The following is a 24290-nucleotide window of genomic DNA, read 5'->3' as shown; positions in this document are numbered from 1 at the left end:
TGTGTTGTTCCTTAAACTTCGAATTGGATTCAGCTTATTATTTTTTGCAGACTGTTAGAGCAATTTTATAAAAGTAAGCTTGAACTTTCGATTCTGTCAAATAGAATTTCTGATATATATTTATTAATATGTAAAGGATCTACAAAGCGAAAGTATGTTTCAAAGGTCATTAAACAAAAAAGGGAATTGCTGCAAAAAATGGATAAAGGCATATCCTTTGTTTATCTAAACTTTAACGTTTGTTTATCTAAACTTTGTTTATCTTTAATGCTGCAGCGTGCAATGAATTGGAAGTTGATCTGTCAGCACTATCCTTATCTTCAGGGCAGATGTTTTTATTTTGTTTGTTTATAATTCCTTACTAAATGTAGTATTTCATCTCGATGTACTCCGTCTTTGATATGATTTAAATCAAATTCCTCGTCATTATAATTCGCTTCCGATAGCAAAGAAAGTAACAGAGGTTATTGAAAACAAAAAAATTTCGATTTACAAATTAGTCGGTAGACACAGCAATTATAGGACTTGAACAGTGGAACTTTGTAACTGAACAAGAAATTATGTCTGTTTATAGAATTAAAGAGAATGTATTATCACATAAAAAATGAAGCAACTTAAATAACTTACATTGAAAGAAATGTTTAATAAAGTAAACAAATAAATATGAAGTTTTTTTTGTAAATTTTGATACCCTTTAGATCATAATTGTTGTTTATTTCATAAATTACGGTTTCACATCTTTAATTTTATAATTTCTGCATGCCATCTTACCAGATTTAAACTGATGATCTATAATCCGTGAAAATCAATAATCCGGAATCGCCGAAGTCCCGACGAGTCCGGATTAACGATTCTTGACTATATTTTGAATTTGAATATTGTTTGCCTACCGTATGTACGTATAATTAAGTATATTTTATTTTTATCAAATGATTTGTAATGACTACTTTAAAAGTGTTGAATACCTAACCATTAATTTAGTTTTGTATTTTGAATTAATTATTATTGTTCATCTGGGGGCAGTGCTGAAGTGCATAACTTGATTTTGAATACTTTTGTGGCACCCTGTTGAACTCTGTTCTTAGAGAATTGTTGCAAGAACCAACTAAGTCAGTAATTATGATTTTTAACTCTTGTTTTGAGAGTAATTTAGGATAGCTAACATGTTGTAAATAAATTTTGTATATAATTTTAGTTCGAGTGTGATTTATTCACATATTGAAGTAACTTTATTGAACCATTTTTGGTGTGGTAAGAATTATCAGACTTATCTGTTTGGAAGTGCAAATGGTGCTTCATGAAAGTACTGTATCACAAATTGCATCTTGCTCATAAATATCAGAGGTACAAACAAAATTATTGCCTAGGTTCTATAGTTTAATTTTGTAGACATTATGCAAATTTCCAAGCTTTTGTTTTCCTCCAAAAAGCTTAAGATCTGTCATCTAGGAGGCATTAGGCCTAGAGCAGAAATTAAGTCCTTCCTTAAATCTAATTTTTGTGATGTTGTGTCATATAAAGCTTTGATTACAGGATTTTGTGATGAGATGTTAACACTAGCAACATTTGGAGAATACTCTTCTTTTCTAGTTTTTTCACTGCTGTTTAACACAGGCTTCTTAACATTTTTTTATTTTTAGGTAGTTCCAAAAACATAACTATACTGCGATTCTTATGGCAAATTGCACATTTAATAGAACTCTTGCATTTATTTGCCTTTAAACTACTTAAATACATTAGTGTGATGGTTGAGGCTGCATTTTATCAATAATTTTTCATATATTTGGTTAAAAGTTAGTTGTTTGCATTCTTAAGACATATTGCAAGTGCTGATCTGTCATTTTATTTCTTAATTTTGACTTATTTAGATTCATAAGAGAAAATGTTTGTTCACATATATACGTACTACCACACATGGTAGCACATCTGCTTGCATTATTTTTTAAGAGCAAAAATTCAGCAGATAGAGTTCTATAAAAGTTAAGAATATCTAAATCACGGAATCTGGATTTACATGTCAGAAGTTTGTAATTGATAAGTTCTATTTGAATATCTTGTTCAGCTTCTTTGACTACAACAGAAAATGGATCCCCGAACAGTTTAAATTTAACCTGATGAGTCTAGAAATCACTTTTCAAAAGAAATAAGCAGCCTCTTTATTTAATCTGAATAACCCAGTTATTTATCAGGAAAAAGTTTCTTTGAGTTTCTTCAGGTAAGGGAAACTGACAAAATTTTGACAGCCAAGCTGCTTTGAGAACAGCTGGAGTTTTAGTTTGAAAGCATATACAGTTAAAAGTCATTAATACGGACTCGTCGGGACTTCCGGATTCCTGATTATCAATTTTTCTGGATTAGAGATCAGTTTAAATCTGGTAAGATGGCATGCAGAAATTATAAAATTAAAAAAAAAAAAAAAAAAAAAAACCGTAATTTATGAAATAAAGAAAAATTATGATCTAAAGGGTATCAAAATTTACCAAAAAAAAAGCTTAATATTTATTTGTTTACTTTATTAAACATTTCTTTCAATGTAAGTTGTTTAAGTTGCTTCGTTTTTTATGTGATAATACTTTCTCTTTAATTCTATAAACAGACATAATTTCTTGTTCAGTTACGAAGTTCCGCAGTTCAAGTCCTATAACTGCTGTGTCTAGAATACTGACTAATTTGTCAATCGAAATTTTTTCGTTTTCAATAACATCTGTGTCACTATCTTCGCTATCTATAGCAAATTATAATGACGAGGAATTTGATTTAAATCATATCAAAGACGGAGTACATCGAGATGAAATACTACATTTAGTAAGGAATTATAAGCCAAATAAAATAAAAACATCTGCCCTGAAGATAAGGATAGTGCTGACAGATCAACTTCCAGTTCATTGCGACGCCCCCCCCCCAACATTGATAAACAGATTTCGGAATGGTTAGAGAAACAAAGGATATGCCTTTATCCATTTTTTGCAGCAATTCCACTTTTTGTTTGATGGACATCGAAACATACTTTTGCTTTGTAGATCCTTTACATATCAGTAAATATATATCAGAAATTCTATTTGACATAATCAAAAGTTCAAGCTTACTTTTATAAAATTGCTCTAACAGTCTGCAAAAAATAATAAGCCAGATCCAATTCGAAGATTAAGGAACAACGCAATCTGCACATTAAGTGAATTGGATAATTTTAGCTTAGCTTAAACCATCCGTTATACATTAAACGCACATTCGTAAATGTATTTTGCGCATGCGCACACGCATATTCGCAGCCGTCAATGCAACGCATGCGCAGAAAGTTTTTAGCTTTGAGGTTCGGATTATAGATCATTCCGGATTATGGTGTCCGAATTAACGACTTTTGACTGCACTGCATTGGCCAGGTGATTAATGAATTGGTTTTTTTTCCCATCAATTTTTTGTTTAGGACATTCAGATAGGCTGTCAAGTAAAAATACTAAGTCAACTTGAAAGATAATTCCTTTAACATCCTAGTTTGCTTGTCATTTTCTTTAAAGAATGGCATTATTTCATCAATCAAATCAGCAAACTTTTTCAAAGCCCCTCCACAGCTCAACTATCATACTTCAGAGTAATATATGAGATCACTATGTGGTGCATCTGTGTGTTCTATGATTTCCTTAAATTGCCTGTGGATTAAACCATGTGAGAGAATAAAATTGATTGCATCGCTCACTACTTTCATTAGGTGGTCAAATCTTAGTTCTTCCGTACATAGCTGTTCTTGGTGTATGATACAATGATATCCAAACAAATCTTTTCCTCTATCATCCAAATGGTTTCTCAGTAGACTCACCATGCCATTCTGAATTCCAATCATGGCTGGAGCACCATCAGTAGTGATACTAACAAGTTTGATAATATCAAAAGTATGTGTACAACACAAATTTAAAACTGAGAATAAAATATCAGTCCCCTTCCTTGAACTCATTCCAACAAGTTCTTCAGTTACGTCAAAATTTTCAGAAATTCCTCCGACAAACAAAAGAAGCTGAGCTGCTGAAGTAACATCTGTTGACTCATCAGCTGCTAGAGAAAAGTACTTAAATTTGGTGGCAGCATTCTGTAATTGTTCGGTAACATCATCAGATAAATTTTCAATTGTTCTTTGAATTGTCATTCTGCTGAGACTCACATTTTTAAATTTCTGCGTAGCTTCAGGGCATACTTTCTCGGAAACTACCAATATACATTCCTTTGCAAAATCACAATCAGTAAATGAGCAGCCACTTTTTGCAATTAAAGACTGCAATTCTCAATCTAACTTCAACACAGTTATCTAAATGTGAAGATGCCTTTGTAAATACATTCTTATGAGCAATGAGAGAACGGCGAAGAGATTCGATTTTATGATTTTGATCCTCTCCTTCAAGCTTTGAAAATGTTCAGTGTTTTGTGTTGTAGTGTTTGCTTGAAGTTAGGTGCAAACATTATTATGCCAATGCTAGGTGCAAACAAATGTTAGGTGCAAATGCTCCTAGCAAACACTAATCATAAAATTACATATCAAGAATGTAATTCTATTATTCTGCTCCACAAAAAAGTATTTCAAAGTCCAGGCCTCTGAAAATTTTCAGTTAGTATTCGCTACGTTTCTTTTCGTTTTGCATCCATTCATCATGGCAACTATCAAACCATGTGCAACAAAAATTGCAAAAAATTCTACATTGATTCCACTTTCAAAATAACATTAAAAAAAAAAAAAAACAGTGAAATATTCAAAACATGAAACTTCTTAATGGTCTCGAAAGGAAAAATAAACACACGTGTGATAAAACAACGTATAGTGATGAAGCCAAGAGTGCAACAAAGGCAAGCAAATGAATGCACCACTTCGGATCCGAGCAACTATTTTTCTCTTCCACTTTACTAATGCATGCATACAAACACACTCATGCTACGTCATACCACAGGCTCTTTCTAAATCTTATACAGGTGTTGGTCCTACAGGCTAGAAGCAATTTTCAGGCAGCGGATACGTGCTTTGGTTGACGCTGGGTTGACGTGGATATGTGCTTTGGTTGCCGCTCTCAATCTCACTTCGAGAGGACAGAGTAAAATGAGTAATGAAGGGGGAAGTGGCGAACTCCTCCCTTCATTGGGGCTTGCAACCCTTTCTAGAGACAACCGATAGGTCAAATCGCAACAAATGTTTGAAAAGGTTTTGGCGAGCCACAAGTTGACCACTCGCGGGCCGCATTTCAGCTGTGGGCCACAGGTTTTCCATCCCTGCTTTAAACAGTGAAAGCAGTGCCCTTTGTCTTTTAAAAGTTTTTGCCTTTATGAAAATGACCATTTTTGAACTTTGCAAAACTACTAAGCAGGAGAATCAGCACTCCATAAACTTGCTGCCATTGAACATGTTCATGAATAATTTTAAGAAATTTAATTCCATGGGACATTTCATTCTTCAAACCAAAACCAGCCACAGCTAAATTGATGTGGTCTTCAAAATCTATTTCTGATTTAAAAAATTTTAATAAACTGTTAAATCTACATTTTGCATCTGGGCTACATTTACACTTCTTTGATAGGGTCTTAATTCCTCAGGTAAACAAGACCCAACTAAAGGATAATGAAGCACTTTTATCTGTAGTGACGTCAAAGTTTCCACAGCCCAAATTTGTTGTTCCAAATTATCATACAATGCACATAAGTTATTAGAGGAATCACTAGAATTTGCATTTCTCAGAAAATATTTTAACAATCCTCTCACGAAACACTCATTTTGACATAAATAAGTCATCAGAAAATCTATGGCCTTGGGATAATTAGCAGCTGCTAGGGGGAAAACTTTCTAAATTAGCAGAAATTGTTAAAAGAGAACATGTGCTCATTCACATAACCCGTATTTACACTGTAGTTTCGGAGACATCAGAGCTCCTTCATCCATAGACTTGTTTGTTTGTCTATGATCTGTGTTCTCACTGGCCAGTTGTATATGTCGCAAGTACCCATTTCTAGCTCATTAGTGGAACTGCTGTAATTACTATTCCTAGCAGCTTTTAATGGAGACAGAAGAGAAACACATCTCAAATAAATCATAAAAGTGAAGCAACAACCTGTGTTAGGCACATATTTTTAGCACAGAAAATCTATCAATTTGAAGGGCGAATAAAGTCCCTCTTCATCAGGAGCAAAGAAATCTGCAACTGTAAAAACAAATTACAGACATATTTATACCCTAAGAAAGTCAAGAGAGATGAGAGAGTAGCACCATCATTATTTCTAATAATAACAAAAATTGAAAAAGTAGGATAATAGAGATTTAAAAGCGTTACGTAGGATTGGATTAAAATCATTAACTAAACACCGTAAACTTTTGTGAATGTGAAAAGCTTCAAGAAAATTTAATTATCCAGGGAAAGAAGCTTTCTGGATAATTTTTGCAGACCCAAAGTGGAAATTGTGATTAAATTTCCAACTATGATTAGCAATCAAAGATTTGTAAATTCCTTCTTTTGGACATAAGATTTATGTTCCTTAATGTGAAACCTTAATGCTCTTTTGTTTCAGCTGATACATATCGACCCACACTGACAAGATAAGATATGCTATAAAATTTCTCAAGAATTCACAAGATATGCTATAAAATTTCTCAAGTCCCCCCCAAAGCATGGCTAGGTTATTAATGATTTGTTATTAAAATTTACACTATGAGTACTTAAGTGGCAAAATGTACCTTCCTGGGTTTCTGAAATTTTGGAGAATTTAAATGCTTTTTTGATAGGGGCGATGATTTGAGAAACTAAAGGTTTAGATATCTTAAAAAAATTGAAGTTATATTTGAATACTTTTATCTGATCCTCTGAAAGATTAACATTTGAGATATTCACAATCAGATTAGCATTAGCTGTGGGAAGATAATCAGGATGGGCAGGGTTAGCCGAATGGGGTGTGAGCTTTTGGAATTTACTATCTAGGACATTTTTAAGGCACACACAAGGGATTTCAGTTCTAGACGAAGATTAATTTTGAAACGAGGACAAATTTAAATTAGAATTAGCAACTTTTAAATGAAGGTAATATAATTCATATTCAATTTTAGACAATGTGATGAAGAAAGGACAATTTAAATTTATGAATAATTTTTGAAACACTAAGCGAGGATTTAAGACTACATTTCATTTGCATAAATTTGGGAATGACAAGATGATGTTAGCATTTAAGCAAAAAATGGAGACGGTGAAAGAATTTCACACACTTAAGATGTAACTTACAAAATCAGTTCCTGTCTGTTGACACATTTTGAAGGGCAAAAGAAGCACGAAAAAGTGGTGAACATAAAAATTATGAAAAGACGACAAATAAATAAGGCAAATCAATAAAAATATCTAAAAAACAACATTACAAACAAAATAACTTAAGAAAGTGAAACAGTACAAAAAAGAAACAATATTGATAAAATTTAAAATGAGTAATACAAAGTAATTTCCTCAGAGTTAATGATTTTAATCCAATCCCACCTAATGCTTTTAAATCTCTATTATCCTAATTTTTCAATTTTTGTTATTATTTATACTAATAGCTAGCACTACTCTCCAGTCTCTCTCGACTTCCTCAGGGTATAAATATGTTTGTAACTTGGTTTTTCAGTTACAGATATCTTTGCTCCTGATGAAGAGGGACTTCAGCTTCCAAATCGATCGAGTTTCTATGCTAAAAATATATGCCTAAAACATGTTGTTGCTTCACTTTTATAATTTTATTGAAGTTCAATTCTTCTGAATTGGAGAAAACATGCAAGTGCAAAAGTCGCAAAATAATCAAGACCTTTACAAGAGGAATATGATAAACAGAGGACGGACTATCACAGTTATGTGGTAAATGAATGGTAGTAAAAATCTTTATTACAAGAATAATTGTAATGTGGGTAAGACACTTGTTTTCTACAGAATTTCCACAAAATTAATAACTCCTTAGAATGGTCAAATTTGAAATATGCGAATTCAAATCCTACCCCTAGAATTCAGCCATTCTAGAGGTATATACTTTTTTCAATAAAAAATCATTAATCTATGTATTTTGAATCAGGTCTTTTATAGTATTATCATTATTTTTTTATTATTTATTTATATATTTATTTTTTGTGGTTCCTCTTTTGGGGAAAAATCACTAACTTACGCATTCTGAATGAGGATCACTCAGGGGTTGTCTTCTTTCTTTTTTCATACAGCTGGCCCATATGGCAGGTATAGATCAAGGTCTATCCCTGAGATCTACCTATAGATCAAGGCCTAGCTGAACACAGAGCTGCAGCTAGGATGGGGCAAAGGGGGTACATCTGTCTCTGGGTGCTGCATCTGGGGGATGACAAATTCATGTTAAGATATTTTAAAATAAAACGTTTTCTATTCTTACCATCCTAAAGAGGGTGCAAAATCTTTAGTTGTCACCGGGTGCTGGAAACCCTAGCTATGGCTTTGATTGTGTAGACAGACCTTGGATATCAATAAACAGTACCTAAAAGCGTTTTTTATAAAGACAATAAGGAAAAATTTAAGTATGGATTTGTTGTCATTTTTTTAACTGAATTGCTTCTATTGTAAAGTGCTTTAATATATTTTGCAAATAAAGGTATCCAAGCCCTGGTGTTGCCCCTCATAACTCCCACATTCGAACGTACTTGTCAGTGCTTTTTGAACCAGTGTGTATATTGATTATTTCTCATTTATTAAATTATTTATTAAATTATTATTATTTCTCATTGCTTAAAAGTGAACCACAAAAAAAGTTTCTTTGTAAAAACTGCTAAAATGTCAAACACAAAATGGTCAATAAAGGGTCACTGGGTTCTCCCATGGGATATATATTTCAGAACAGTCAAGTGCAATATCATCAGAATTGATCGCATCTACAAGTTAAAAGAATATGAAGAACTGATAAAGATGTCAAGCGAAAAAGCAAAATTTAAGGTAATACGAGCAGGCCCTGATCAAATCAAGAAGTTCAAGAAGTCAGGGACTACTGTCTATAAAATGTCGAGAGTATGAGATGAAAACTACAGCTGGCATATCAGAAATAAAGCTAAAGTAGGCTTCACAATATTGTTAATATGGCATTTTGTCATCTGAAGACATCTATCCATTTCATATCCAGTTTGAGTCTATTTCTATTATTATTATTCAGTCTATTTCATATCCAGTTTGAGACAAGATATGTTTACCCTTAGAAAATTTTGCAGCACTTCCTTGACCCTGTCAAACCAAACAGCATTTAGTGAAGGAAAGAATTTGATTAATGTAAAGAAGATCATGGATGTTCAAAAGAGCATTCAATACATACCGACTGAGCATACAGACTTTTCACAACTTCATCATGCACTAGCCGATAACAGGAATAGAAAGCAACAAGGAGAATGGCAAAAAAGAGGATTAAAGTTTCATTATAATTGGGAACACTCTTGTTTTTTTCTACTTATTCTTTATTATTACATTTTTAACAAATTTCACTACTTTCAAGTCTGTTTACCTAACAAAATACAATTTAAAATTTAATGCTAGTATTTTTTATTATTTTATAATTTCACAACAGATTATACCTAATTTTCTTAGCAATGCTTTTCTATAGCTACATTATATTAATGTAACATTGGGTTTTAGAAAAAACAACAAATTTTTCATAATAGTGAGTATTTTTCTATTTCGTGAACCAATCTGAGAAGAAAAAGTATTGCAATTTGTAAAAACGAGATAAGTTTATTTATTATTATTTTTTTCATTTTAATTTTATGGGCAGGAAAGGTCCATGAACAACAGAATTGTTTAAATGACAATGGATCACTTGGATCCTAGTTACACCAGTCTCATAATTTTTTGTTTTCAACTTATCATATTCTTGGGGGGGGGGGGGTTATCCTGTAAAATCTAACATGTTTAACATGATAACTTGTCACACCTAACAATTTAATTACATCTTTCTTTCAAAATGAATTGTATTACAATCACATACTAGTAAATTTCTTTTCTTGTCATAATATCAGTTACAAAACATTTACTTGGTTAATCCAACTGATTAAGGAAGAAATAAAAGAAGTAAACTTACTAGAAATCTTAAAGACACAAAATCAACAAAGCTGAGTTCAATATAAAGTAAAGCTGAGTTCAATATAAAGTTTGGAATGAAAGCATATGGCTGATCTTAAACATCCAACTTGATTTGGGAATATAATGAAACCTACAAAAGTAAATAAGATATAACATAAGAAAATACATAAAAGAAACTAAGGTTATTGCTTTATAGTCTAATGATTTATTTCAATTACTTTAGACATAATTATACATAAAAATGCAATCTGAAAATTTTTATATCGATCATTCACATTCTTTTTTTTAAATATGTATTCAGAACATTTCAGTTAATGTGTTACATTTAAGGAGCTATCTTAAATCAAACTTAAAAAAATGGCACTATTCAAGTAACTAAGTGACTATTATTTAAACAGAGACAATTATGATAACTATATTGGTTCTGAAGATACATAACATTTTTTGTCATTTTGCTAATGTTTATTAATATATCAGGGTTCGTACACATTTCTGCACATGGAAATTAAGTACTTTTAAGGACCATTAATGAAAAAAATTAAGGACCTGTGAGCAAATGGAAATGTAATAAATTAAATTAAAAATATTATCTATGCCTGAATTTCACTTTTGTAATACCATCCTAAAAATAAAATAGATCCCTAAGCATTACTGCTAAACATGAATTAATTAGCATAATCATTAATAAATTTGAGAATAAAATAAACTTTATGCAGTTTATCAAGTAGCATTAATTATTTTACACTTATTATAGTTGGACATATTAGAAAGAAGATAAATGACATCTACGTTTTACTAACAGTTAGCTTTTTGTTGATTTTTTTTTTAATGTCTCTTGTCACATACTTGGTCAGTCTAGAGGTTTAGTCAATAGCAGGTAGATTTTTATGTCAAACAGCATAGGTTAAAATAAGAAGTAAGATCATAATCAGCATGATTCATAACCCAAAAGCCTGAATATTGTCATCGCTGCTGCTTGTCTAGAGACAGACTTGCTGATTAGAACAAACCTGAAAGGCCTGGTGTAGGCATGGTTGGCAAGTGTTGAAAGTTAGTCAGGCTCTGTTTGATGCAGTTAGTGTCATAGCTTCGGGTTAAAGTTCCAGGGGTTGTAACCCAATTAATGTACTTTAAGGTTCCAATAAAGCCATTAAAGCATTAGAGGTGATAAGTTATTAGAGGTGATAAGTTTGTACTATTTTAAGTCTCACTAGATGCAAAGAATAAGTTTTACTTAAATTTTTAAATTTTTTGTGACTACAGTGAGTATTAATGAAAGGCAATAACTCACTTTAATATGTAGAGATAATTTTTAGGGGTAAGCAGTTAGTTATAAAAAATTAAATTAGGTAGTTAAATAACCTTAGTCATTATGGATTTACATGGCCACTATTAAATTTTATTTTTTAACAAATATATGAAAGGCAATAACTCACTTTAATATGTAGAGATAATTTTTAGGGGTAAGCAGTTAGTTATAAAAAATTAAATTAGGTAGTTAAATAACCTTAGTCATTATGGATTTACATGGCCACTATTAAATTTTATTTTTTACCAATATTTGTTAAAAAAGTCCTATTAAAATCAAAATCTAATAAAATTCACAGTTTAAAATACATGTAATAAAGAAAAAGTAAGCACCTATAAGGGCCTTTATATTTTATTTTCAAATATAAGGACTTATAAGCACTTATAAGGATCGCTACGAACCCTGCTTGTGATATTTAAAGTGAAAAAAATGTCAGTAAATAAAGTGCATTTATGACACTGCATTTTGTATGAATTCCAAAAAGGAAGCAACGCATCGGTTGCATGTAAAAATTTATGTGCAGTATTTGGAAAAGATATTGTAAATGGTCATACTTGTCAAAGATGGTTTAGCAAATTTGTTCATGGGGATTTTAGCCTCCAAGAAAGTGATCGATCTAGAGGATCATCCAAGATCGATAATGATGTTTTGCAATCCACGTTGGAAAATAATTCTCATTTAACAAGTTGAGAAATTGCAGAAGAGTTTGGCGTTCATCATACAACTGTTGGAGATCACATTAAATTTCTTGGGATTGTGTTAAAGCAAAGTGTTTGGGTTCCACATGAATTAACGGAAAAGAATTTGTCTGATCATGTAAGAATGTGTTCATCACATCTGATTAGACACAATGTGGATCTGTTTTCGGACAGGCTGGTTACTGGAGATGAAAAGTGGATTCTTTACGAGAATATTAAGAGAAAAAAATCTTACTGCGAACCAGGAACATCATCAGCAACAGTTCCAAAACCAAGTATCCATCGACGAAAAGTACTGCTTTGTTTGTGGTGGGACAGGAAAGGTCCAGTGTACTACGAGTTGCTGAAACAGGGAAAAACCATTAATGCGGATCTGTACTGCAATCAGCTCGATAAATTGAATGCAGCTATCAAAGAAAAAAGGACAGCATTAGCGTCCAGAAAAGGAATAGTGTTCCACCATAATAATGCTTGACCACATACTGCAATGATGACACAACAAAAACTGAATGCGTTAAGATGGGAAGTCCTTAGTCACCCACCGTATTCACCTGACATTGCACCATCTGATTATTATCTGTTTAGATCTTTTCAAAATTATCCAATGGCAAAAAAATACAAGTCTTTTGAAAAAGTTTCTAAGATAGTTGCTGACTATTTTAACTCCAAGGATGAGAACTTCTACAAAACAGGAATTTACAGGTTACCTGAAAGATGGCAACAGGTTGTAACAAATAACAGAGCATATATAACTGATTAATATCAAACACATATTTTTATAAATGAATTCAAATATTTTCTTTAAAATACGGCAGAACTTTCCAACCCAATATTATTACGCTTGGCCGTACTTTAGGCTCTTGATAGCTTTGCAGTCAATTAGCATTAAGGGCACAACTCCATTAGAATCTTGATAGCTTCGGCTATATCTCTTTAATTAAGACACAATAACACGCCGAATAAATACTAATTCAGAAGTCAAACAACAAAAATCAGCGTTAATTTACAAAATTTTCACAGGACTAGTTTCGATGGTTTTACCGAACCATCATCTTCAGCTGCAAAACCGCAAATGAACAAGATAGGAAATAATGTTTAGATAAGATAAGAAAGCCTGAACAAGAATAAGCAAGTGGCGCCATCTGTTGGCGAAACCAGAACTAAAACATAATTTCTCTAAAAGCCGAAGGCAAATTTGGATTGGAATTAGGATCGTTAACTAGAACAGAAAGATTTTTATGAATGTGAAATGCCTCTAGAAAATCCAGTTCTCCAATGGAAGATGTTTTTTGAATAATTTTGGCAGCAGAAAAATTGAAAGTGTGATTTTCGGACCAACAATGTTGAGCAACAGAAGACTTCTGTGTTTCCTTTTTTCTAACATATGCCTCATGTTCTTTGACGCGAAATTTTAAGTCTCTCTTAGTTTGGCCAATGTAAATTAAACCACACTGGCAAGGAATCCTATAAATACCCCAGGAATTCATATCCGGAATGGGGTCCTTGAGTATAGAAGTTGGAATTTTATTGATGGGAGAGTAAACAACCCGAAAGTTAAATTTCTGCAAAATATGTGCAACTTTATAGCTAATTGATGGAAAGAAGGGAATGACAACAGAATTTTTATAATCTCCTAAAATAAGAGTGTGGCTTTTAGTGTGTTGAGATGAGAATTTTTTAACTGCTTGATTAATAATGTTGGGTGAAAAGCCCCTGTCAATAGCTATTGCTTTTAAATAATTTAGTTCTTCATCAAGGGCTAGTTTGGAGGAGCAAACTTGAAGAGCACGGAAAACATAGGAATAAAATGAAGCTAACTTTTGTTTAGTCGGATGACATGATTTAAAGTGTGGTGGAAGGCAAACCGATGAAGGTTTACGGTACAAGGTTTACGGTTGCTTACAAACATTTTGTTTTCTATTCATTTCATTGAGGGATTTTTCTGCTATTTTGTGTGTACTTTATTATTGCTCAGTTAATTTAGTTTGATTTTCTGCATTGTTTATCATGCCTTTATCCGTTAATCGTTTCACTAAATTACGCCTGAAACGGCAAAAATTCCTGAATCATCTTGACTTTTTACTTAAATGTAAATGTAAAAAATTGATCCCCAATTTTATTCAAATCAAATCTAATCAAAAACCTTCGAGTCGCGTTTCAAGAATTCTGTTAAATTGCAAACTTGCCTTACTTCGGTCCGTGATAAGGGATACACGTCAACAATTGTCCAAAATTGAACATGAACTCTATAAGCTTCATCTGGAACTCGCTAAAACATATCCAAAATTCACTGCCCTTGAACAAAAGTCTTGGTCTAGAACGGAGAATGCAGCTAACCGTCATAAAAACACCCTTGCAGTTAAATTCGAAAAACTTCTTTTACAGTCTTCCAGTCCAAGTAGTTCAAAAAATCTTCCCATTGTAAACATCAAGTCTAATAATAGTCTTTCAGAAGAACAAGAGAGAATTCTAAAATATAATTTTAACTTCTCACAAACCTGTAAACCCTCGATTCCAAAGATTTTGGCTCCTATCGAAAAAGCTTTCAAGTTCAGTAAAGTTTCAGATTCACAGAAAGAAATGATTAGGCATCTTATCGCTCATAATGTGAAATTCAATAATAAACCTTTGAAATCAAATCTAACTGCGAGAGAAAGAGCTACAATGCGCGAGATTCATTCTAACCCGGATATTGTCATTTCAAAGGCCGACAAAGGTGGCCAGATAGTCGTCATGGATAAGAACACTTACATCGATGGTGTCACTAAACTCTTAAACGAAGGACCATATAATCCGATCCCTAAAGATCCTTCACCTTCGGACTTATCCAAAATAAAAACTGCGATCAAATCTTCGCAAATCATTTCAAGCAACTTAAAACATTCGCTTATCCCATCTGTTGCGAATTGTGCCAGATTATATGCTCTTCCCAAAATTCATAAAAGTGGTATTCCTTTCCGCCCTATTGTATCAAATTTAGGTACTGCCTCGTATCCATTAGCTAAATATTTAGTTTCTAGATTTTCCACTCTATTAGACAATAACATTTACACCATAAAAAATTCAATAGAGTTTGTAAAAAGGGTTAACAACATTTCTCCTCGTAATTTACTCATGGTTTCTTTTGATGTAAAATCATTATTCACCAATGTCCCAGTGGAGGGTGCATTAAGATGTCTAGAAACCAGACTTCGCGAATTTCATTTCTCTTGCATCGAAATTGATGCGCTAATTTCTCTCACTCAACTCTGTTTGAAACAAACACATTTTGTTTTCCAAAATAAATATTACAAGCAAACTGAGGGATTAGCCATGGGAAGCCCCCTCAGTCCCATCCTGGCTGATATCTACATGCATTATTATGAATCAAAATTATTTGAAACTTTAAACTTCCCGGCATGGTTCCGCTACGTAGACGATACTTTTACCCTGTTTGAAGGTAATAAAGATGATTTAAATAGAGTTCTTTCAACAATGAATTCTATTGATCCTGCTATTCAGTTCACTTTTGAACTTGAGACTTGCAATTCTCTTCCGTTTCTCGACATTCTGGTCACACGTAACACATCCAACTTCAGTACTACAGTTTACCGTAAACCTTCATCGGTTTGCCTTCCACCACACTTTAAATCATGTCATCCGACTAAACAAAAGTTAGCTTCATTTTATTCCTATGTTTTCCGTGCTCTTCAAGTTTGCTCCTCCAAACTAGCCCTTGATGAAGAACTAAATTATTTAAAAGCAATAGCTATTGACAGGGGCTTTTCACCCAACATTATTAATCAAGCAGTTAAAAAATTCTCATCTCAACACACTAAAAGCCACACTCTTATTTTAGGAGATTATAAAAATTCTGTTGTCATTCCCTTCTTTCCATCAATTAGCTATAAAGTTGCACATATTTTGCAGAAATTTAACTTTCGGGTTGTTTACTCTCCCATCAATAAAATTCCAACTTCTATACTCAAGGACCCCATTCCGGATATGAATTCCTGGGGTATTTATAGGATTCCTTGCCAGTGTGGTTTAATTTACATTGGCCAAACTAAGAGAGACTTAAAATTTCACGTCAAAGAACATGAGGCATATGTTAGAAAAAAGGAAACACAGAAGTCTTCTGTTGCTCAACATTGTTGGTCCGAAAATCACACTTTCAATTTTTCTGCTGCCAAAATTATTCAAAAAACATCTTCCATTGGAGAACTGGATTTTCTAGAGGCATTTCACATTCATAAAAATCTTTCTGTTCTAGTTAACGATCCTAATTCCAATCCAAATTTGCCTTCGGCTTTTAGAGAAATTATGTTTTAGTTCTGGTTTCGCCAACAGATGGCGCCACTTGCTTATTCTTGTTCAGGCTTTCTTATCTTATCTAAACATTATTTCCTATCTTGTTCATTTGCGGTTTTGCAGCTGAAGATGATGGTTCGGTAAAACCATCGAAACTAGTCCTGTGAAAATTTTGTAAATTAACGCTGATTTTTGTTGTTTGACTTCTGAATTAGTATATCTCTTTAGTTAAGATTAGTTTAATTCTTAGTCTCTTAATTTCAAGTCCGAGTGTTGGCTTTATAGTTCAATTCCAAGACGCAGTACTGTTAAAACTTATTTGAATAATAAAGGGTATTTTAACCCTTTCCAAGTTTATTTACTGTCTCACGAACTCAAGCGATTATTCGCTTACTAGTTCTTAACATTCTTCGCATCCAACTGTAACTACACAGTGGAGAATCCTACACGCCTAACTATTACAAGCAAAATGATACATCACCATGATTTCTCTCTGGAACTTGGAAAGATGTCAAGCTAGTATCATGAGATGATTTGAAACCTGTCCAGCTTTTTCTTCCTTAAGAAATGTTTACCTTTTATGATCGTTGGCTGTGTTTGAATGAATGAGTGAGGTATGTCAAGGTTCCAGGGGAAGTGACAGGACTAGACTGACATTATGACAGATTGGCTCAAATTCAGCTACCTTGAAGAATCAATCAGTTGTCATAGTAGGTTTGTGATTAACACAATCAAACTGAAGAAATATGAATCAGTGTTAAAATTTTAAATCAGGTAAAAAACCAACCTTAGTTTGGTATAGATTTTCATTAAAACTCTGTCAATATGGAGAATGATCAGACACAGGTCCCTCTTCTTTATCAGATTTTTTTTTTTTTCCTTTTGTTATAAATTCTGCATTCAGAATTGGGTAAAAATCTTAGAACAGTCTTAAGTCTCTATCGTAAACAGGGGCAATGCCTTATTGCATGCAGCGCATGACTATAAATTAAAATTTGATAAAAAATATCTTTTTTGCTTATCATAATAAATCTGTGTTAACTATTTTAAATTTGCAGCTATATACTGAATCATTCACTTTAATGTCAGATATTCAAAATTAAACGAGTTGCCCACTTTCAGTTTCTGTGTCTTTTTTTCTAACTGCCCCTAACAGTAAAAGGACTGTGCATGTTGAAGAGCATCAGTATTCAGTTAAAGAAATATTTACAACACGCAAAGGGAACATCTTCTGGAAGGGAAATCCTCCACAGGGTTTGGACAGATATTGTGCTCTTGCATGCTGTGGTGCTAAAGCTGCAAGGAGAGAATATTCACTGAATTTAGAACAATTTATTACTGTTTTTTCAGTATACTAATTGTGAAATTTGCACTACTACACATATAAGGCTCAAATATTACTTATTTAAAAGTTCTATGTGACAATGTATTATTCTTTAAGATTAAGAGGAATATCTTTTCTATAAATTTGAGGCAAAATACATAATTCAAGAAAAATATCTGGTTAGTAGTAATGTTAAAAGATACTTCTCTTTGTTTATTTTCAACTGTTTTGTAGAGATAGAATAATTACTTGGACTAAAGATGAAATATTCAAATGCACGATTTCAACGACGAAATAATTCAACAGATTACAAGTACTGCACGTCCTTTTTTTCGAGGATTTTATCTCTTTCCAAGAAGACTTTTTTATGCTACTGACTGAACAGTAACAGCGTCGGAAAATTTTACTAAAGTCTGTGTCATGTGTACACTTCAACCTCAAGAGGGAAAAGGGAGAATAAATAATTTATCAGTTAGAAGCTATAAAGTTTGACTCTCGTATGCAGTAGCGTCACAGCTACACAGAAGAGAGTGATTGCGATTTTGTTTGCTCAAATGTGATTTTTGGTTTTGTTTTAGCTATGCCACTCATAATACCTACATTATATATATATATATATATATATATAAAGTTTATTATTTATTATTCAAGTATAGTGAACATTCGATTTAAGTCTGGTTAATTTTTCATTTCTGGGCTTCTTTGATTTGCCATAAGACACTGTGTTAAAAGTTAACATTTTCTAAAAACATTTCAAGAATGGATAAAAATGAAATGGAAAGTGGGATGACAGATGTAATTGAAAAACTATTTAGCCTTTGACCTTTCTTTGAGAAAAATCACGATCACAATATCGTTTCTTTAAAAGAAACCAACATTTTTATTAAAATACTCAGTAATATTAATATTGCAATATCTGTTTCATTTCCATTTCCCCGTAATTTCACCCATCCTTATTGTTGTTCCTGCTACTCCTCAAGTCTCAATTTATCCATAAGTAATTAAGGAAGGTGAATATGCAGCCAGCTTGGTGAAATCATGGATTGAATATCGGCTCCTGTTTGTTGTGATTGTGTCGGTTCTTATATTAGGTTGGCATAAAGATCAGCAGTTAGTGATGATATAGATATGACCTTCACAGGTGGTAGTTTATAACGGTTGGCTTTGTTAGTAAGATGAAAACAATCACAATGCGTACAAATTCATTTTAATGTACAGGGGAGCTCTTCTTTCAATGCCCGAAGGAAAGGGAAAATTGCATAAATATCTTTTAAATTTTCACATCATGGTGCTAAAAAGCTAAAGGGGGGAATACAAAGAAATATGGTATTTATATAAGTTTTTTATATGCTAAATCAGTAAGGCTGGGCAGGAGATTAATTAATACCAACAGCATTTTCTGCTCCATAGTTGAAATAAGAATATTTCATGAGTCAAGCTTTTTTATAGTGTTAAGTAATATTACTTTTCTGAATGTAAGTAATATTATGATTAAACAAGAATGCATTTCCAAGCAAATGAAACCCTTTTGGAAGTTAGATGCAACTGAAATCAAACCCGAGTTATGGCGTAGTATGGAATCTACCATTTTTAGTTAGTTGCTTCCACATTATTTAACAGAAGCATAGGGGAGATCTGTTAATAAAAGTGATGACTATTTTTGGGTCATGATGCATTATAGTCATAATGTGTATGGCTGAACGACTCAAAGGAACAGCCCTTTTAATGGCCATTCACGATTTTGTTTAATAAAATTCGAAGGAATTTGAATTTAGTGCAATTAACTTAATTACTAGAATAATTTTCATTTATATATTCTTCATCATCAACATCATAGATAGCCAGACAGTCCATTGTGGGAAAATGTGCTCCTTTGAGATTTCTCCACAATGACTTAGTGCCTCTAAAAATGATTATCTTCCATCTCCAGTTCTTCTTATTAATTCCCCAAAAATTCAACCCCTGAATCAGCCCATCTCAGCTGCAGTCTTTTCAACTTTGGTGTTCTAGTGGGTTAACAAATTTTTAATATATTTTTATATATGAAGCTGTTTATATATTTTTTAAAGCACAAAACTTTATTTCCTCAAATTATATTAATTATTGAAAATTATATAATTTATACAGGGTTCGTACACATTTCTGCACATGGAAATTAAGTACTTTTAAGGACTTTTAAGGACCATTAACGAAAAAAATTAAGGACCTATCAGTTAATAGGAGCTAAAAAATTCAATTCAATCAACTTATATCTGAATTTCACTTTTGTAATAACATTCTAAGAATAAAATAGATCCGTAAGTAGGACACATTCTTATTAAACATAATTTTAAAACAAATTTGAGCTTGAAATCCACATTATAAAATTTATCAAATAGCATTAAATATTTTACACGTATAATAGTTGGACATATTTGAAAAAAGATTGGGGACATTTCATTTACATTTTATTAACAACTTTATGGTGATTTTTCCTTTTAGGTCTCCTTTTGCCATGTACTTACTCAGTCTAGAAGTTTAGTAAATAGCAGTTTATGTCAAATGGGCATAGGTTAAAATGAGAAATAAAATCATAATCAGAATGATTTGTAACAGATTGGCTGTTGCTAGTGCTGCTGCTTGCTGAGAGAGAGACCTATTGATCAGAAAAAAACCTGAAAGCCTGTTGTAGGTAAGGTATTTCTCCCACATTTCTTGGCATGTCTTCGTGGTGTGGTGGTCTGCACACTCGGCTCGTATTTGAGAGGTCCGCGGTTTGATTCCCGGCGAAGGCTTTGCATATTTTTCATCTTTCCTGCTTCCAAAAACTATCTAATGTCTCTACAGAGGCGCCCGAACTAAAAGGGTGGTGGATGATGATTCTCCTCACCCAGGATTTGGCGATTGGGTCCCCTAAAATCCCAGTCGCTTTTTAAGAGGGGGAGTATATAAGGTATTTCTCCCACCTTCTTGGCATGCCTTCATGGTGTGGTGGTCTGCATGCTGAGCGCGTATTCCAGAGGTCCGCAGTTCGATTCTTGGTGAAGGTGCTTTTTCATTTGTTCCTGTTTAAAAAAAAAATCCTAATGTCTCTACAAGTGTTGTACCTTCATATAGAGTTTCTGGGATTGTAACCTGGTTAATATATTTTAAGGTTCCAATAAGCCACTAATAATAGCAGAGGCGATAAGTTCTTTTGTATTATTTTAAGTCTCACTAGATGCAAAGAATAAGTTTACAATAGTTTTTACATTTTCGTGCCGTATCTTTTGGCCATGATAATGATTAATGAAAAGCAATAACTTGCTTTAATATGCATAGATAACTTTTAAAGATGAGCAGTTAGTTATAAATAATTAAAATGGGTAGTTAAATACCATCAGTCATTATAGATTTACATGACCATTATTAAAATCACAATCTAATAACATTTCACAGTTTAAAATACATGTAATTTATAACACTGATTCTTAAACAGTATTAGGATAATTACACATTAAAAGTTACAAAACAAAATATTTATAAGTCTTTTTAATTCGAAGTGTTCCTAGACATTTTGGCGAATTTATATCAATTTTCTTCTCTTTAAACATCTTTGCTAACAATTAGAAATCTGTTTCAATATACAAACCAATGTTTCCACTAGTTTCTGCGTGCTTTATCTCTTAACTTGTAGTCTCTCAATAGTGTACCTAACGAGGTTTTACGTGATCTGGTAAAAGTTAAATAATCCCAAACCTCTGATAGACATGAAGCAAATTATCGTTATGTCTGAAGGTAACTATAGTATCACATAAAGATTTAAATATACCTCTTATTTAAAAAGACTTTGGAACATACAGGTACGTTCTTATGTTATGTTGACAAAATAAACTACAGCTTTTGGTGATGCAAGTAAACAGGAACAGCCAAATTCAAACTAAAAATGTAGACTAGTATTCAAAGACTACGCAATTTAAATTTAATCTAAGGTGGCTCAGTACCTTTATTGTAGTAACAAATTCAAATATTAGCAATGATAATGCAAAGATGAATAATTACAAATTATCAGATGTAGCAGGAACTAAGACAACATCCAAGTGGAGGGCAAAAACTTTCTGTCTTACAATCCAAAAATCTCTTTAAAAACTATCTGATTTGCATTATGGTGAGGAAACGGAAAGCTATAGTAAATGCTAAAATTCTAAACAACTGATTAATTTGCATATGTATTCAGTTTCTTTCAATATGTTTCCTCTTCACTTCAGAATTTTGGGAATTAAAGATTTTTGTTATTTTAAAAAACCAAAATGCATTTAGAATATAAAGGAAAAGCTGCTAATTTTATTTATTTAGTAATATGAACATTCAGAATAAATATGAAATGATATGTGGTAAGGGCTGATTTGAGCCGATGAGGCAGAATTTTTAGATTTTAGTGACACACTGAGCAACAAAATCTAGAAATGGCAAAACTTTTAGAATTTAGGACAGGGACTGGGAGCAGAATTTAGGAGAGCATTAAGCAGCAGAATTTGGGAAGGCACTAGGAGGCAGAATTTAGGAACCACAGAGATTTCATCAGGTGGGAAAAAGGCCCAACGCCAACCCTGTGTATGATCCATTGAGACGTATAAGATGAATCTTTTAAATTGTCAGTTTCCAATTTCTTTATTAATAAAAAAATTCTTTTTTTATAAATGACTGTCCAGGTGAAAAGATTAGAAACATTTTTGGTATTTTCGATGCTTGTGTCTAGAGAAAAGTTGAGAAAATAAAGAGAAGATAAACAGATTAAGAAAAGGACTTCTAGCATCAGAAGTACAACATTCAAACATTATATTTTCAGTGTCTTTCCAAAAATTCTTCACAATGTATGAAATTCATAATAAAATTTCTGTAAAATGCATCCATTATGTGTTAATACAATGAAAATATTTTTTATTTTGTTAAATTTTAATGAAGCCTTCTAGAATTGTGGGTCTGTAAATCTTGCCTTCAAATCGTTCTAAACTTTCCAAGTTGCAATGTCTAAAATCCTAAAGAAAAATTAGCCCTACCAATTCTGTAATAGAAAAAAGGCCAGAAATAGTTTGAAAAAAAAATCAGTGAAAAAAGTGTGAAATTAATTTTATAGAGAAAACTGATGCATATTCTAATCATTCTGAAACAATTACATGGGAAAACTTTTTACCATGAAAAAATTGAAAGGAAGAAATTTTTAATTAATTACATTATAAGGTATTTCTCCCACTTCCCTAGCCTGCCTTTGTAGTGTAATGGTAGCACGCTGGGCCGGTATTCCAGAGGTCCGTGGTTCGATTCCCGGCGAAGGCGGTTGCATATTTTTCATCTTTTCTGCTTCCAATTAACCTAATGACTCTACAACATAGCTATTTTGCTTTTGCTATGAATTGTTTCATAAACTGTGCTTCATAACATTTATTATCTTGTTTATTTTTCATATTCAAAATACTGTATAATAAGCCGCCAAAACGGAAAGTAATGTCTCTTCATAATATGACAGCAAAAAATATAAATGCTTTAATTTTATTTCCTAAATATAATTTCAACATATTTCCATTAATTTAATTAAATTTATCAATGTTATAATAATTTAAAAAAAATGGATGAAAAATTCCCAGATCTCCGAATTAAAAATTTTCTATAGAAAGTTATATTAAAATCACCGAAATGCTGATAAGTCACCAAATTTCAAGCCGTTTTATAAAAGAATTCACATCCACAAAAGCGGAAAGTTGTTTAAGAGCTCTTCATTAGAAAAAAATGAAATAACTTTGAAATGCTTATGTTTCACTTCTTGCTCAGAAACTCCAAGTACCCCACCCTTTATATTAGAAATAGGAACAAATTATAACCCATGAACTCATTCAAAAGATAATCAGATTTATCAGTGAATCGCCAAAAATATTTGTCCAAAATAATTCACACTCAAAATAGCAGTTGTAAAAACAAGACCGAAATTTCAGATGATTAAAATCCTTCTGATGATTTTGGCTGAAATTAAGGACTTTTAAAGACCAAAAATCGATTTAAAAAAATTTAAGGACTTTTAAGGACTCTTAAGGACCGTACGAACCCTGTTATACCATCAATTTTCTTAAAAGTTGCAATACGATTTTCCTCGAGTTTTGTCCAAAGAAGCACAGATCTTTGGAATTCTTCGAATATAATAAAAATTTTAAAGAACACACTGTGACAATACTAGAATCAAGGTAGAAAAGATGCATAATATAGGTGAAGAAGTAAAAAGTAAATTGATAGCAATTTAATATTAAAAATGTGTTAATAACTGCCATTCAGTACAAACCACAAATAACAGAAAATGTGCACATTTTAACGAAACATTTACAGATGAATGCAAATAGGCAAAAAGGAGTTGGTTTGGTTGGTTGACTTTTAACGGCACAAAACCTTGAAGGTTATTATGCGCCAGACGAATGGTAAATAAAATCCAAAATTTACAAACACACTACATCAGATGAATTGTTGAAATGAACCTGTAATGCTGATAAAGGCGTCAAGAAATTACTTTGAGAAATGCTCTAGCAACAGGTAGAGTAGAATAAAAAGAAAAAAAAACTTCAAATTATATGGTAAAAAGAGATGTCTTTTAAAATCTTATG

At 32.3% G+C, this 24290-nt stretch overlaps 1 protein-coding gene across 1 annotated transcript in view; it reads right to left on the bottom strand.

Annotated features, from left to right (window-relative positions):
* LOC118183932 (uncharacterized) overlaps positions 1-24290 on the bottom strand; it is a 92845-nt gene that overhangs the window by 17094 nt on the left and 51461 nt on the right. Inside the window, exons 4-5 of the mRNA XM_085817789.1 lie at positions 12307-12414; positions 10063-10194 (exon numbers count right to left, since the gene is read on the bottom strand). The gene's annotated coding sequence lies outside the window, so the exon portion shown is untranslated. The remainder of the gene's footprint in view (positions 1-10062; positions 10195-12306; positions 12415-24290) is intronic.

This window comes from Stegodyphus dumicola, chromosome 5, assembly GCF_044657685.1.
Source record: "Stegodyphus dumicola isolate Sdum_Otavi_A_Nest chromosome 5, ASM4465768v1".
Lineage (NCBI taxonomy): Eukaryota > Metazoa > Arthropoda > Arachnida > Araneae > Eresidae > Stegodyphus > Stegodyphus dumicola.
The sequence above is the reverse complement of the archived record's forward strand: the minus strand, read 5'-3'. Positions and strand labels throughout refer to the sequence as shown.